Source organism: Trachypithecus francoisi, unplaced genomic scaffold, assembly GCF_009764315.1.
Source record: "Trachypithecus francoisi isolate TF-2019V2 unplaced genomic scaffold, Tfra_2.0 Lachesis_group15, whole genome shotgun sequence".
NCBI lineage: Eukaryota > Metazoa > Chordata > Mammalia > Primates > Cercopithecidae > Trachypithecus > Trachypithecus francoisi.
In genome coordinates this window covers 13,140,567-13,155,918 of record NW_022681460.1, presented here as the reverse complement: position 1 = coordinate 13,155,918, position 15,352 = coordinate 13,140,567, and positions in this window count along the sequence as shown.

The following is a 15,352-nucleotide window of genomic DNA, read 5'->3' as shown; positions in this document are numbered from 1 at the left end:
AGGGAAGACACTGCAGAGAGGATTTAAGGCACAAACTCTGCAGCCTCTGCTGTTTTGCTTATACTTGGAGTAAGGGCTCTTTGGAATTTCTTTATATTTGTGATAATGGGAAAGTTAAAAGAAAAGCATATGATTGTTTTTGACTTAGATTCTTATTTACAACAGAGCAAGTGATCACTGGTTTGCAAAGCATTTATTCTCAAGGAAAGGAATTCCTATTGTTAATGTGTTGCTGAGCTGAAGCTGAATACTCTGGGATTTTACCCAGGCCTCTTTGCCTTGATGAGAGGGAAGCAGAGGCGTACTTCAGATCCTAAGGCAAGTTTTCTAGGGAAGACTGCTTTGGTGCATTATAAAAACCTCTAACTTTTCGCTTCTCTTTTTCCCCAAGCCTTCATGGTAAAATTCAGAACGAATTGGAGCTTTGTTCCATTTCATGCCAGATAAATTACTAAAAGTTAACATGCATCTAAAGGCAAAGTGATTAGAGAAGTATTTGCCACAGCCAAAATCTCTCAACTTCCTCAGAAAAGAAAAAATATGGCAAGATATTGTAATAGTTGAATAGTCCAGATTTGCTCTGGTTAGCCGCAGATGGAAATGAGTGATTGCAGACATGACTTCTCCTGGCCATTGAGAACTAAGGAAAGCAAATAATTATGGGACAATATTTAATTAATTATCATCTTAACATATTTCTTTGTGATCTGAGTTGTATCTAATCTTGCCCATCCCTCTCCCCCAATTTGATTTCAAAGAGATAACATTCTACCAAACTCAATTTTCTCAAACTCTAATTTTTACACACATGACAAAGAAGGGGATACATTTATTTGGGGGAAAACAAAAATATTTATGTGATTATGTGTTTTGTTTTCTCTTTGGCTGGTGACACAAAATTTCTAGAGTCTTTTTTTTTTTTTTTTGAAATGTGTTCTGGCTTTGTTGCCCAGGCTGGAGTGTAGTAGCATGATCTTGACTCACTGCAAAGTCTGCCTTCCAGGTTCAAGCGATTCTCCTGCCTTAGCTTCCTGAGTAACTGGGACTACAGGCATGGGCCACCATGCCCAACTGATTTTTGTATTTTTAGTAGAGATGGGGTTTCGTAGTTTTCTCCTGAAAACTGGTCTCAAACTCCTGACCTCAAGTGATCCGCCTGCCTTGGCCTCCCAAAGTGCTGGGATTACAGGTGTGAACCACTGTGCCCGACCTAGAGTCTTGTAAGATTACTTTGTTTCAGAAGAATCAATACTATATTCCAGTCTCCATTCATTTTCTTAATAACCACAGGCTACTCTACCTTACCACTCAGCTCTCTCCTCCTAGCACTGATGGCATTTGCTACCTAATGATCTGTGACTTCAGAGCTGAGCTAAAAATCATGAGTTGAAGGGCACTTGTCATATTTACTACAAAAGTATGTGCCTTTTGTAAAACTCATTTTTCCTTAACTGTTAGAGTTTCTCTGTCTGTTTCAAAATAAAAAATGACATTGTATATGCTTATAGTAGTACATAAGCATTAAGTTTACATATAACTTTTTTCAATGACTTTTACTATTCTATTATTAATAGCCAAAGCTTTGTAGCATACTGTGATGCTTTCTATAAAATATATAAACACACACACACACACATATATGTGTGTGTGTGTGTGTGTGTGTGTAAATGGTAAGGGTAGGGGTGGTAGGGGGATAAGTGGGCTTTAGCCCTGAAAGAACTGATGGAAAGATGTTTTAAACTGGTGGTGTGTGGAAGTTATTCTACTTTCTCCTTTTTATTCTCCCTCTCACTTCTACCCCAGCTGTATGTATGTATGCTCATGTCTACACACACATACACATTCACAAACACACAGACACATACACACACTCATTTCCATTCCCTTCATTGTATCTTATACTACAAATGTCTAATAATATGCAAAGACAGAAACAATGCTGGGAAACTGTAGGGTAAAGGACTAGAATTGCAACTATCACTTCTTTTCTCATCAGGAAATGGTCAACATTTGCTTTTCTGAGGCAAATTCATTTTGGTTTTCCTTAAAGAAAGTAAAAATGAATGGTTAGCTACAATCTTTTTCATACTGGACTCAAAGTTTCTCTCTTTTTGGCCTTATCTGGTGTCAACTGCTCTTTAGAATGGATGTATATTTTCTTAGTCCACAAATATAGACAAAGCTTCTACTCTTCTGATTTGCCCAAGGCAACATGCTCTGAGTCTCAGAGCAGTGCTGTAATGTTTTTGTATGAATAACAGCATGCTTGGGTGAGTCACTCTACCTCCCATGTGCCAGCACATGCACATGTAGTTTGAGAGCACTGGTCAAAGGCTAGGGGACAGATCTGACCCTGTCTGAGCTCACTATGACCTTGCAAACAATATCAGTGCCTGGGGTTATTTTAATTTTCAGCATGTTCGTGTCCGACTATTCTTTTTCACTACTATGAGTAATTTAATGAGGGTTGGTTTTTACAGACTTAGATATTGAAAAGTCTTTTATATTGAGCTATTTAAAATATACTCCATCTTTAAAGCAAGCAATTATCTTTTTCTCCTAATTTCGAAATTCAGAGATTTTAATATACATTTTAACTTTTTTGAACACTATTTAATGAATACCATTTTGGAAACAAATACTTACTTCCAAAAGGAAAAAATAATAAAGCAAAGCAAGAAGTGTTTTTTTGAAACAGGGTATCACTCTGTCGCCCAGGCTGGAGTGCAGTGGTGCGATCTTGGCTCACTGCAACCTCTGCCTCTAGGGTTCAAGAGATTCTCCCACCTGAGCCTCCCAAGTAGCTGGAACTACAGGAATGTGCCACCACGTCCGGCTAATTTTTGTATTTTTTAGTAGAGACAGCGTTTCACCATGTTGGCCAGGCTGGTCTCAAACTCCTGACCTCAAGTGATCCACCCGCCTCAGCCTCCTAAAATGCTCTAAAGTTATTTTTTATTCATCCACTTGTTAAGAGTTTCTACCATTGAGTATGTACACACTTTATTAGTGGAGTATTTAAACTCAATTTCAAGATTTGGGATAGTCTTAAAATATATATTTGGTTTGAGTGGCTATTAACACATTTCTAACAGTAATTAAATGTTTTCATTAAAAGTTATGCACCACTGTACTTTTTCCTCAATACAAGTTGGAACTGTAATGTGTTTTTCATTTAATAATGATAGATATCCATTTCTGAACATCTGTTGTATGTAAGTTACTGGATTATTAATTTAGATTCCAAAAAGAAACTATCACTATCTCTACGTAGTGGCAATATAGCAAAATAAACAAGGCTGTAGCTCCTAACGGGCTGATGATTTGGTTTAACACTGCAAGTCCAGAGAAGTGAAAACCAATTTTGTTCGACCGTCAAAAACAGAAATAATTTAGACAAAAAAAAGAGAGGGTGTTGCAGAAACTGATAACAGAGTAAGGAAAAGTGTGGGGGCAAGAAACAGGAAGAAACAAATTTGACTTAAAGGGTATAGTCTCATTTGAGGATTTTATTATTCATCTATTGCTATATAACAATATCAACAGAAACAACACACATTTATTATCTCAGTTTCTGTGGGTCAAAATTTGGCCTTGAGTAGCCCTGAGTGCCTCGCGAGGCTGCAATCAGTGTTGGCCATACTGGAGGTCTCATTTGAGGCTTGACTGTGGAAGGATCTGATTCTAAGTCAGGGGATTGTTGGCAACATTTTGTTTCTTGTGCACTGTTAGCCTAAGGGTCTCAGCTCCTTGCTGACTGTTGGCCAGCCCTCAGCTATTCCATGTTGTCCACTTTCCAAATGTGGCTGCATGCTTCCTAATGCCAGGAAACAAGGTAGAGTCTCTTAGCAAGAAGGACACTTTAATTTTATGTGACATAATCACGTACTTTCCGTACCCCAGGTGCTGTATTCTTTTGGTAAGATGTGAGTCACAAATCCTACCTACACACATGGGATTGCCTACCCCAATGTCCAAGAAGAGGAAAACTCAGGAAAGAAGTAAGTGTCATTCTTTTAATGAAGAAATGGGTGAATATAAATGATTAGCTTCATGTTGAGTAAAAAAGCATCCAATTTCTTATCTCTTACTGATTCCTAACTTGAACTTTCCACCATACTATATGTTAGCAATAGTATTCTGAATGTATAAATAGTTACTGTCCAACTCTATGTAGGCAATTTGATAAGTGGTGCTTCAGTATTTCAGGCTCTTCCTTTGCATTGTATGTAGTGTAACCATGGGGAGTTGGACTATATGGGGAGGAAGTATGGTGAAGTTTCCAGAGAGACTCTGGTGACTAGAGAACAGAAGAGCCAATGGGAAAAAGATTCACTACACATGAATTCTGAACAGAGTTTGATAGACATGAAGGCCATATCTGAGGAGAGAATAGAGAACAACTTGCAGAAATTATAGCAGGAGAGTGGGAGAGCCAAGAGTCAAAACCAACAGCTTGACCCCAGAGGCTGCACTCTTAACCATCCTCTCCTAGTGCCTCTGAACTGGTTCTTGGTGAAAGTGATCTTAGAAGTCATTCAGTCCTACATCATCAGCTTTCATATCAGAAAGCTAAGGAGTCTTCAGGGCCTAAGTGTCAGCTCTAAATCATGAAACCAGTCCTCTGGCATAGTCAGAACCAAAAGTTAAAACAAAACAAAGCTCAAAGTACTGTTTTAAGAGTTTCACAGACTCCTTTCCTTATAATTATTATTTTGTAGGAGGAGAGCCCTCAGAATAGCATTGATTATCTCCTAAGGTTTCTAAAGAAGAGGCATCATACAGAGTTGAAAGGGACTGACTGTCTGAAGAACTTCTTTAGGCTTCTACTACTCAGTGGATTAGGATATAAAGAAATTCTGTTAAAAAAATGTTTTAATAGCAGCAGCACTATGTCTCTGGAAAAAAAAGAATATATATGAAGTAGATTATTTCTCAATAACTTTTTCCTTCATTCTCCCACCTCTTCAGTATAAATCCAACATGAGGCTTTTGAAAGCAACTTGGAATGAAGATCGGGGAGAAGCTTAAATACATTTAATCAAGCATTCTTGCCTGCTAACTTCAAAAGGGAGCCAAACGTGGGGGACATTTGCGGAGATTCAGCATACAGGAGGCTTAAGATATCTTATGATAGCTTGCTTGAGTGTGTAGCATTTCTCAGTGTTAGGAGTATCTAATGAAGTCAGAAGAAGCCTGGGGGAAAAATGGATGCTACCTTAGTTTAATCACCAACAAGGTTCAGTTGTGTTAATAGTAATCAAATCAGGTTGATAACTGTTCTGAAAACTCTGTGTGAAGTGTTTACTATTCAAAACAATGATCTGATTATGTCTTATTGATCTGACCAATCGATTGCTGTCTCATTAATGTTTATTTCCACTAGACCAACAGATTGAAAGATTGGTTGCAAAGACCAGATACAGAACGGAAGATGAAAATTGCGCAAAGAGAACACACATTTGAATAGCAGTGCAAATGTTTGCTATTTAATGTTCCTTTCAGTCTGAATGTGTTCATATCTACCTGCCTACAGATGCTTTAACCATTAACACCAGTGCCCTCAAGGGTCTTTACATGTGCACAGTCTGAGACCCAGAAGGTAAAGTGACTTGTCTTGGCCATGAGTCCAGGTGATTGTAAAGCCAGGGCTTGGTCCTAGTTTCCTAAGAGTATGTCCACTGTGTCAAGGCTCTCAGCTCCCAACTCAATTCATGTGCCATTGACCTCATAAAGAAAAATAATATTAAAAGGAGATGATCACATGTGCCTGAAAAGAGGAATGGTCTTCAGTAAATTATAATTCACATCCAGACATTGCCCTTTAACTTTAAAGTTCTGCAACTTCTCAAACATTTAGGTGGCTCTGTTGGTGCTATAAGACTTATTTATTGACTAAAAAATATTTGAAATCCGTAGATGAAAGGTGCTGCATTAAATATTAAAATATTCTTATGACAGAGTAGCTGCATGGAGCTGGTATGGGTTTGGATTGGATGTGCGTCACCTAGTTAGCTGGCAATCTGGTTATTTTAGGAGATTATGTGTATCTGTTGCAATAGCAAGGACAGAGGGAGTGTTAGCTCTGGAGCTGTCTTCTTAGAATAAGCCCAGGGATAAGCCCAATCCAGACCTCTTCTCCCACTAATTGTAAGTTTTACTTTTTTCCCCTTTTATTAAATATCTGTGATTCAAGGTGGTAATATCTGATCAGAGCACATTATAGTTAACAAAACATTCAGATTGATTATCTCTTTTGGGAATCTCAAAATCTGTGAGGTAGACAGGTGGGTATCACCACCTTCTCTTTATGCATAAGTATAGCCAAGTATTATAAACACTACATCAGAAAATGAAGTTCCTTAGCAGAACAAAGCTGCTTTCCTACCTAAGTTTAGAGCCCTAATACAGAGGGTAATAATGATGTCATCCTTCCAGGGCATGCTGGAGCATCACCACTGAGTGGGAGGTTGGCAGCCCTGGGAGGATTACTGAGAGGGATTCAGGTTATTCTGGTCCTAAGTGCCAGGAAGTTAGATCTCTCCTTTTGGTTTTACCACCATGTGTTAACGAGACTTTCTGGAAGAATTGCTTCACTCTTCTGGGCCTCGGGTCCTTGCTTTACCTTTTCTAGGTGAATGTGCACTAGAATTGAGGGAGAAAGACACCAGGTACAACTTCCAAGTGGTGCTGTGCATGATTCTGCAGGCTGTACACTGCACAACTCTAGGGGCACCATTCACATCAAAGATGTAGATGTTCATATTTGTTATGAGATTGTTCCAACCATTGAACAATTGAAGCCAATTGAAGCCAAGTGTTGAGGAAGAGGCACTTTTTCTAATTTACACAAAAGTTCAAGGCAAATAGTAGCCTTGAATTAGAACAATTTATGGAAAAAAGATAAGAATTAAGCCAACAGGAGCTAATAGGAGGTTAAACTAGAATAACTTTATTTTTTGGTCAGTTTACTTAGAAGACAATTTATGAAAATATAATCCAGTTTGTATTTAAGAACAAAAAGGTAGTAAACTCTGCCATATTATATATATTCCATCAGACAACACTGTGAATGCAGATATTTCAGGTGTCAGGCCTGATTTTCAAAACATTTAGAATTAATTAGAAACTAAGTCTTTAGGAACGGTGAAATTTTTTCCCAGTTCCACAGGTAACTAAGTTATCTAGTTTTAAATTTCATAGACTATTGGAAAAACTTGCCCAAAAGATATTTCTATTTTTCCCATTTCTGTAATCTAGTTATGTAATTATGAGACTTCTTTCATACTCAATGCTTCCTCAAATTACGTCACTGTGAAAAATTAATCCCAGCACTTTGGGAGGCCGAGACGGGCGGATCACGAGGTCAGGAGATCGAGACCATCCTGGCTAACACGGTGAAACCCCGTCTCTACTAAAAAAAAATACAAAAAACTAGCCGGGTGAGGTGGTGGGCGCCTGTAGTCCCAGCTACTTGGGAGGCTGAGGCAGGAGAATGGCGTAAACCCGGGAGGCGGAGCTTGCAGTGAGCTGAGATCCGGCCACTGCACTCCAGCCAGGGCAACAGAGCGAGACTCTGTCTCAAAAAAAAAAAAAAAAAAATTAATTCATTCATAAAGGAGTACTGGTTTAAAATATTTTTGTTCGCCTAGATGGGATTCGATTGAACTGGAAGTTGACTAATAGGAGTGGGGTCAAAATTGAGCATAAGTTATACATCAGTAAAGCAAGATGAGCCTAAAGTTACCAAGATTGATGGTATCAAAAAGAGGTGAAATGGAATGAGTTTTGCATATTGAAATCAACAATTAAAAAATACAGCAGAAGAACAGCCATCAAGTTTCTCCAAAATTCTATAACATCCCTATTTTCCAATTATATTTTTAATCCATTTCTTACATCATGTGCAAAAGATTTCAGCTATTTCTCAAAGGGCTGCAATCTCTCTCAATTTTTACAGCCACATATACAAAAAAATTGATCTCTGGTTTTAATTACTCTTTATAATTTTCCTCTCTGAGTCCCTGTTAACTTAGTTTTTGTGTTTAATGAAACATCTTGGTAATGCCACCCAAGGCAAATATATCGTCTTGTTCTCCTCCTTTCTCAGCCTGGGCGCTGTTTTAACACCACCAACCACTTTGTCATCTCAGACGCTCTTGACTTCTCAGTTGTTAGGCTCCTTCAGCCATCCTCAGAACTGTCTTATTTCGCCTTCCTTTCTTGGATTCTTCTAATTCCCCATATCGTGTTCTGTATACACACCCACATTTTTCACACATGCACTTCTTGAGCATCTTTATCTGTGTTGACAGTTCCCCAGATTATTTTCTTGAATGCTTTCCCTTCCCTACATTGTTGGTCCTAGAACTGTGTTGTTTTGCTTGACTGCCCAGCGATTGCTTTGCTATCTATCCTGTATTTCTTTTCTTCAAATGTTTCCTAAACCCACTCTTGGCACCTTGTCATTCTACAGGCACAGAATCTTGAACTTACTGCCTTAAACAACTTCCTTGTCAGTTTCTCTGCCTTAGTCTATCTTCATCTGATCAGCTGCATTTACACAACAGATATTTTCTTTATCTTATGTGACCTGTTTTGTGGTAGTTTTCAATAGCTCGCCACATCAAATTTAAACACCCTCTCAAGAGATTTCAGTGTTTCCATTGCCCTCTTCCTTCTTATCTCATTACCCTCTGCTCTTTTTAAAATAATTATATACTCTAGCTTGCCCAGGAGAGTCCTAAGCAATTATTAATTGTGCCCCTCTTATTCTCAAAAGTGTCCTATTTGGGTAGTAAATTACAGGGCCAGTCTATCTATCTGGGACTTTGGTTCTGACTGTGCCTGCTGTACAACAACTGCGATTCTCCGTATTTGAGTTGCCCTCATGCTTGTCAGTACTCACACACATCATTCCTTCTGTAATCTTTTTTTTCTCATGCTCTTCTTATAACTCTCATATCTATTAAACTATGCTATATTCTATATGCCACGTAGAGTCAGTACATTTTTAAGTTGAGACTGTGATCACTACGTGTTTATCACTCAAAACTGTCTTATTTTTAAAATTGGGGCTATGACTACTATTTCTTTATAACCTATTATTAAATCATTACTTATACAGTTCTTAAAATTAAAAATGTAAATTAGTTCAACCACTGTGGAAGACAGTGTAGCGATTCCTCAAAGATTTAGAACCAAAAATATCATTTGGCCCAGCAATCCCATTACTGGGCATATACCCAAAGGAACATAAATCATTCTATTATAAAGATACATGCACACGTATGTTCATTGCAGCACTATTCACAATAGCAAAGACGTAGAATCAACCCAAATGCCCATCAATGATAAACTGAATTAAAAAAATGTGGTACACATACCCCATGCAATACTATGCAAACATATAAAGTAATGAGATCACCTCCTTTGCAGGGACATGGATGGAGCTGGAACTATTATCTTCAGCAAACTAATGCAGGAACAGAAAACCAAACATCGCATATTCTTACTTATAAGTGGGAGCTAAACAATGAGAGTACACGGACACAGGGAGGGAACAACCACTCACTGGGGCCTGTCGGGGGAGGGCAGGATGGGGAGAGCATTAGAAAAAAGAACTAACGTGTGCTGGCTTTAATTACTAGGTGATGGGTTGACAGGTGCAGCAAACCACCACGTCACAAGTTTAACTATGAAACAAACTTGCATATCCTGCGCCTGTACCCTGAAAAATTAAGGGAGGAGACCAGGTGCGGTGGTTCATGCCTGTAATTCCAGCATTTTGGGAGGCCGAGGCGGACGGATCACCTGAGGTCAGGAGTTTGAGACCAGCCTGGCCAACATGGTGAAACCCCGTCTCTACTTAAAATACAAAAAATTAGCTGGGCATGGTAGTACACACCTGTAATCCCAGCTGCTCGGGAGGCTGAAGCAGGAGAATCGCTTGAACCCGGGAGGTGGAGGTTGCAGTGAGCTGAGATCGCGCCATTGCACTCCAGACTAGGGGACAAGAGCGAGACTTCATCTCAAAATAAATAAATAAATAAATAAATAAATAAATAAATAAATAAATAAAAAAGGTGGAAATCATCTTAAAACAAAACAAAAATAATATTTTGATATTATTTAGTTCATTTCTGACCTAATAATACAAATATTTAGGAGTCATTTTTGATCTGTGTCTCAATTCGTAATGTTACCTGGAATATTTCTGTGTGAAATAATGTATGTCTGAGCTGCTTTATTTCTTCCGGAGAAGAGTTCTGTACCCTCTGCAGTTAACTAGTATCACAGCTACAAAGAAGTATATAACAAACTTGCGCTTTTGCCATTTCTTTCTTTTTTCTTTTTTTGAAACAGGGTCTTGCTCTGTTACCCAGGTGGGAGTACAGTGGCATGATCATGGCTCACTACAGCCTTGACCTCCTGGGTCGAAATGATCCTCCCACCTCAGCCTCCGGAACAGCTGGGACCACAGATGTATGCCACCATGCCCTGCTAATTAAAAAAAAAAAAAATTTTTTTGTAGAGGTTGGGGGTCTTACCATGTTGCCCAGGCTGTTCTCAAACTCATGGGCTCAAGTGATTCTCTCGCCTTGTTTTCCCAAAGTGCTGGGTTTACAGGTATGAGCCACTGTGCCTAGCCCATTTTTGCCATTTCTACTAAAAGAAGTTGAAATTGTTCCTTACACAAAATTTTGGGATTTTAGCATCTTTAATTTTTGCACGTTGGCACATGATCTGGAAGTGCTCTTTTTTTCCTCTTGAGTTCTCGCCTTTATAAAATAGCAAGGACGCCAAGCACTTCGAAGAGTTGCATAGATTTATCATTATCTGCAAAATATTTCAGTGGAATTCAGGACAAGTGTTAGTTGGTTTAGGGAGGGACAGATGACTGAAAGCAACAATTTCTGTCTCTTTTCTTGTTCCTAAAGGAATTCTCCAGGGACTTATCAGAGTTGCTGGAAGAAAACAGCTGAGGATTGAGCACAGTGAACTAATTTCCTCACATCTTTGAATAAGCAGAAGTTGGTGAAAAGGAATGTAAATATTCTTATGGTAAAATGAGTTCAAAAAGAAGCCTTAAATCCTTAAAATTAATAAACCAATAAACCAAAACGTAAGACTGCACAATTATTTGCATGGCTGATAAGAAGAAGGAAAATAATTCCAGATATCTTTTTGAAAAAAAGAACAATAAAATGGGCATATTAAAAAATAAAACCACATTAAAAACTATTCAATAGAAAAAAATATGAAAGGAACCAAATATGAGAAGGTAAACATAATCTTTTATTGACACACAATACTTTTCAGAGTGATGATTTAAGGTATTAACTTCCTTTACTTCCTGATCCATTGTCCAGAACTTCTGAAGTTTTGCCTTTTTACATTTCCTACCTTGTCGTGTACCTTTCACCTTCCCTGTTCAGAACAGCTTTTCAGAAAACTTAATTTTTGGTGGGGGATGGGAGGTGGAGTTGGAACAGGTTCTTTCTCTGTCGCCCCAACTGGAGTGCAGTGGTGTGATCACAGCTTACTGCAGCCTTAAACTCCTGGCCTCAATACATCCTCCCACCACAGCCTCCTGAATAGCTGGAATTATAGGTGTGAGCCATGGTGCCCAGCTAGAAAGCTTCATTTTCTGAATTATTTATATCTTATATTCTGCAGCTATGGTTACATATTTTTCAGTTGTCAGAACTTGCACTGAACTTTCAGAGGCACACTTTTACAATATAAAGTTATTCTTCTTTTTACAAAGATGATACTATTGATTGGCTGTCAATATTAGGTGCTTCAGGTTGTTGTCTTGAAGTGAGGATGGATTTACATTGCCTGCTCACATTTTCCAACATGGTTCCCTGGCAACTACGGGCATTGATTTAGGTGAGGGTTTTTCAGGACTGCAGGTGAGATTAGGGTCATGGAATAGGATAGTGGTTCTTAAACTTTGCTGCAGATAAGAATCATCCAGGGAGTTCTTTAAAAATTTTGATATTGGCAGGGCGCGGTGGCTCACGCCTGTAATCCCAGCACTTTGGGGAGCGAGGCCGGTGGATCACGAGGTCAGGAGATCGAGACCATCCTGGCTAACACGGTGAAATCCCGTCTCTACTAAAAATACAAAAAAAAAAAAAAAAAAAAAATTAGCCAGGCGTGGTGGCGGGCTCCTGTAGTCCCAGCTACTCGGGAGGCTGAGGCAGGAGAATGGCGTGAACCCGGGAGGCGGAGCTTGCAGTGAGCTGAGATCGCACCATTGCACTCCAGCCTGGGCGACAAGAGCAAAACGCTGTCTCAAAAAAATAAAAAATAAAAAAGTGCTGTATTTTGACCCTAGGCTATGAACAGACTGTATAGTTGGTGCCTCTTTTTTTTCTACCAAAGATTATTAAATCAAAATTGGTGCTATACTTCATGTTTCTTTCAAAAATTATTTTTCTTTTAAAAATATTAATATACAGCAGGGCCCGAGGGCTCACGCCTGTAATCCCAGCACTTTAGGAAGCCGAGGCGGGTGGATCATGAAGTCAGGAGATTGAGACCATCCTGGCTAACACGGTGAAAACCCGTCTCTACTAAAAATACAAAAAAAACTAGCCAGGCGTGGTGGCGGGTGCCTGTAGTCCCAGCTACTTGGGAGGCTGAGGCAGGAGAATGGAGTGAACTCGGGAGGCGGAGCTTGCAGTGAGCCGAGATCCGGCCACTGCACTCCAGCCTGGGCAACAGAGCGAGACTCTGCCTCAAAAAAAAAAAAAAAAAAAAAAATCCTGATATCTAGGTCATATCACTTATCAATGAAGTCCAAATTTCTGGATAAGCGTTCCAAACATTAGATTTATCATTGTTTTAAAATCTATATTCATTATATTTCGATTTTTTAATGATTTTTATAACAACTTTATTTAGATGTAATTAACATACAGGTGTCTTGTACTTGACCTGTTTCTTACTTTTAGTTGGGAATTGAGCAGCGCTTTTCAAAAGACCTGTGGCAAGGACCTCAATATACCCACCCTCTCCCCATCTGTTATGGACTCATATTTTTATAGAATTCAATAAAAATGAATGACTAGAAAGATGATCATGTGTTTTGACGTTGTGATGATATCTCTTGTTAAAAATTTTCTAAACACTCACTCTAAGTTTCTGTATTTATCTCCCTGAAAATGTGTAACAAACAATTTGCAGATGGGCATGCAATATGCAGGCCATACTTGAAGGATATTGCACCAAGGTACCTGATGCTGTTTAAAGTCAAATTTTAGTCAGTCTGTCATCAAGTTGAGATGCTGTTTGGCTTAAAATCTTCTGACAGTTTTGTCTCACCTTCTTGTCCATTTAGAAGGCATTATGTTGGCTAGCAGACAAAAGGTACAAGGCAAACACTGGGGCCAGCACAGACCACATAATTTTCGGGGCTCAATGCAAGATGAAAATACAAATCGCCTTATTCAAAGATTATTAATAATTCCAAGACAAGTACAGCAGAGCATTAAGCCAACCGTGGGGCCCCTCTGAGTCAAGGACCCAGTGCAATTGCATAGGTCACGTGCTTATGAAGCTGTCCCTGACTAGGGTGCTCAAATTTCTTTTACAAAACGTATTTTAGCAACATGCTATCTGCCTGCACCAAGGATGCTCTAAGAGACATTCTGGTGTCTACTCAGGCCCATGTATCTGTATCTGAGTTCAAATATGCTGCTACTGCTAACACTGTTGTTCCTTGACATGTGTGCATAATCAAAAATAAAAAAGAAATTGTGAAAAAAAGCAGTCCTTTTCATAGCATTAAGATACAGCCAGGTATGTGTTAGAGCTTATTGTAAGTGTAATTCAAGCTTCTTAGCCCTTTAGAGATTTTTTTCTTACAATTGGCTTTCTCCAATTTCTGAATGCCTGGGTGACAAGGTTAAATAAAATGGCCTTCGTGGTGGTCAGTGCCAGAATTATTCTAGGGAACAAACTGGTTTTTTTCTTTCTTTATGAACAAAGTTAAATGGACTATAAGGGTGTGAAAAAATAGGCCCCAGGTTCAATCTGGAAGGTGAAGACACAAGAAAAGCAAAGTATTTTAGGCACATAATTTTGAGTTGTTTTAATTGCCATAAGGCAGGCTTGCTGTATCCATTATCTCAAATCTTTAATAGAGTTTACTAAACACAAAACACCTTATGTGATAATTTGTTTTTCTTTTTTTAAAAAAAAATGGAAGGAATGGGCTATTTCACTTACTTTACTTTGGAGTTCATAAGGTGCAGAATAGGAATAACACATATATGATGGAACAACATTCAGTCAGCAAAGCTCAGTGAGCAAGAACTTGGGCTCCGAGGCCAAACTGCCTGGACATGAATCTCAGTTCTAACCCTTATCAGCTCTGTTATCTTGGGAGTTACTTTCTTCTGTGTGCTTCAGTTTCCTCTAATACTAATAGCTATCTCTTATAAGGCTGTTATCAATATTAAGTCAGTTACTATCTTTAAAGCTCTGAGGACAGTGCCTGGTTCAGAGCAAAATACACACAAGTGTTAGCCATTAGTACTATTCCACAAACTACGTGAATTTCGATAAGGACCGTGAAGGCGTAAGTCTACCAGAAAGGCATGGAAACCTTGGGAACAGCATTGAGCACAGAAATGGCTCATATCAATCTGATCTAGACCTTGAGTCCAGGCAATTGCATTGGATATTGTGGTGGTTCTAGGTTAAGCTTTTCCTTACTCTGTGCTAGTTGGGTCCATACTGTTTTGTCATGGCCATTTTCCTCAAACCATTTTGATAAGGCTGTTTTGGCATTGACTAAAACAAATCCCTAAATGTCCCCACTTTTTAAAGGTACTGAAGTTAAGGGACCATCTTTAACCTCTGCCATGCATTCTTTCATCTCTGATTGGCATTCCTTCATTTCTTCATGATTCCTTCCACTGTAGAAAGCATTCTGTTTGGATGTCCACAGCTAGCCCACACACTTAAATTTGTTTTTCTACATAGTTTATTTCTTCAGTGTCTTTACAACATTTTCCTTAGGGCTTGTTTGCCATCCAATTCTCTGTTCCTCAATAATTCAGGGCCTGTTTACAAGGTCTGCCATTATTCACCTGCTCTCAGCATCTTGTCCAGGGAGGCTGGTTCATCAATATCAGTCTCATGCTCCACACCTGCTGAGAAGATGTCATTATTAGCGGCCCTATTGTGCTATTCAGTGAGAACTTGTATATGGTAAATATCAATGCAACAAGTACAAAATACTTTCCCACAAGAAAGACTTTAAGAGCAGTTAACAAAATCAAAGTTAAGTTGTCTGAAAATAGTTTATGAATTATATTCTTGAACCATTTCAAAA